Raw genomic sequence first — 2,649 nt, 5'->3', positions numbered from 1 at the left:
AGCTCAAACTTAAACTTGCTCACGAAAATCGTCGTCATTATCTCCTCTTCCTTAGAAGGTGGACGTCATCCTCGTCGCCATTGTTGTGTGCTCACCTTATATCTTTATTAGGTAATGCACTCTGAATTTAATCAGGACCCGAACCGATGTCTTTAATCACTTTTATTCATGAAACAGAGGGCCATCAACTTGCCGCTCTGTCTGCATATTCATTTCCCTGAACGTCACTCCTTCACTACGTCATCACGTAGGCCCACAGTACAATATCAGTACATGACAGTTCATGACGGTTCATCTTAGGCGGCAGCAAGAATTTACGTAACTGTTCTAAAATATGGTCAAAATGTCTTTTTTTGCGTGAGATTTTCCTATCATTGTTCCAGGATCTTTTAGTACAATTCTTGTTCTCCAAATGTTAAGAAAATGTCATTTTCAAAACTCGTTCAGAAAAAGAAGTATATATATTTTTCTGCGGTAATGTTGGAGATTTTCAATAAATACAAATTCATACCGTTTTAGGGTTCTCAGGAGAAAAGAGGCACTGCATGATGGGCATGTTTTGACTTCATTTATCGGTTTATTATAGTTGCTGGCATCACCACTAGACGGCGACTCTAGGAAAAAGGAGGTGAACAAAGACGTGGAGGCAGTAGAAAAAGAAGCAAGGCATGATGGTCATGTTTCTGAATCTATTTTTTACTTAATTTAAAATGTTTTGGTTTTGAATGACTAAAGGTGTACTATGTTAACAGTTCTACGAATGCTGTCTCATCCACTGAATACGTGTGCTCACACTTTTGTACCAAATTAGCCTCTGACTGTAGATGGTGTGCGCGGTGAAAACGTCGGCCCCGGCGACGTATACAACTCATACTTACCTGGCAGGGGAGACACCATGATCAAGAAGGTGGTTCACCCAGGGTGAGGCTCAGCCATTGCACTCCGGTTGTGCTGACCCCTGCGAATTCCCCCAATGTGGGAATCTCGACTGCACAATTTCTGGTAGTGGGGGACTGCATTCGCGCTCTCCCCCGATTCTCCTGTACAATACAAAATCCCTCACACGAAGCCAAATTTCATGGTCGCCACATACTGAGCGATGGTGCATCAAGCTGTGCTCTGCAACTGTGCACCTACTTGCCGAACTTCATTCAACAAATTAGTAATTGCAAAATAAAATGTAATTACTACGTTCCCGACCCGTTATTGATACGAACGTATATGATATAACTTTCATATAACCTGCTTTCTGGAATAGCCCCACGGATCATTTCCTGTTCTCCATTTACCTACACTATAAAGAAAAACTAATGGCCAAAAGGTACGTGGACCCAGACATACAACGGATTTTTGCACCCCCTACTCTACTGGTCAAATCAAGAGTAGTTTACATCACAGTCCGTTAGCTTCATTCTCACAGGATAAAGCAGAGGGTCAATGACGTCATTGATTCAAGTTCATGGCGGCTGGCAGCAAGGATATACGAAAAAATATGATCAAAATGTCTTTCTTTAAATCAGAAATTGTGCCAGAAATTTTTAGTACAATCCTTGTTCTCAAAATTTTAAGAGAATGTCATTTTCTAAACTTGCTCAGAAAAAGAAATATATATCTTTCTGCGGTACTGTTGGAGATTTTCTATAAATACAAATTCATATGGTTCTCAGGTGAAAAGAGGCAATGCATGATGGGTATGTTTTTACTTCATTTCTTATGCTGCCACCACCACTAGATGGCAACTCTAAGAAAAAGGAGGTGAACAAAGGCGTGGAGGCAGTAGAAAGAGAAGCAAAGCATCAGTTTATGGGTATTTACGAGGGTATTTTTATATTAATACTTTAATAGCTAAATGGCTCCTATTATTGTTCCTTACATATAGTATAATTTGTGGAAAATATATTAATTTATTGCTCAATGCATAATCAATAGTTTTATATTTGAATGGGTGGATGTCACCAAAAGCTGTCCCTAAAGCTTAACCAATTTGGTCTGTAAACTTTAGCAGAATTAATAACTACAAGGCAGGACTATTAACTATTTCCCATTGACAAGTATAGGTGGCTCCGCTTTCGCAGAGCATCAAAAAATTGAGATGAACTCTCATTGTTCCTCCCCACGGAAATCTTTAGTAAAAGGCGATCGGTGAAATTGCAGCAACCATTCCTTCTAATACAAACAATAGACGTTCATAGATTTACTACATTTAGAAGGACTCAACCTAAATAGACAGTTTAAACGAGTATTTTGTGTTCATCAATGTGTTTTTTCCTTGAAACATTGTTGGCGCACAGGATTATGGATACCTGATATTTCAAACAGCGTCACCTATCGATTGGGCAACTATTTTGAGTGTGAGTTTTGAACGTATAAACAGTTGTATGTCTTGGTCCGTGTACTTTTGGTATGAGAGAAATGGAAATGATCCGATTTCCGTGTGTTATTTTCAAATGTGTAATTTCAGATTTTTATTCAACACAAATCGGGAAACAAAAGACGATCGTAATTTCCTCAAATGAGTGTTAAGAAATGCTGGCGTGGATTGGAATGCGATTCACCTCCACTGCGATGGTGGCGTTCGAGGGTTAATGTAAATTGCCACAGCAGGAAACAGAAAGTAGTTTGGCGAAGTGGGCCGCGTGTTTTTTTCCT

The 2,649-nt window shown here is 39.4% G+C and overlaps 1 non-coding gene across 1 annotated transcript; it reads left to right on the top strand.

Annotated features, from left to right (window-relative positions):
* Positions 1 to 870: 870 nt before the first annotated feature.
* Positions 871 to 1,034, top strand: LOC133146052 (U1 spliceosomal RNA). Its single transcript, XR_009711283.1, has one exon. It is a non-coding gene; the product is annotated as a U1 spliceosomal RNA (small nuclear RNA).
* The last annotated feature ends 1,615 nt before the right edge of the window (positions 1,035 to 2,649 follow it).

This window comes from Syngnathus typhle, linkage group LG21 (assembly GCF_033458585.1).
Source record: "Syngnathus typhle isolate RoL2023-S1 ecotype Sweden linkage group LG21, RoL_Styp_1.0, whole genome shotgun sequence".
Classification (NCBI taxonomy): domain Eukaryota; kingdom Metazoa; phylum Chordata; class Actinopteri; order Syngnathiformes; family Syngnathidae; genus Syngnathus; species Syngnathus typhle.
This window is presented reverse-complemented; position numbering and strand designations above follow the sequence as displayed.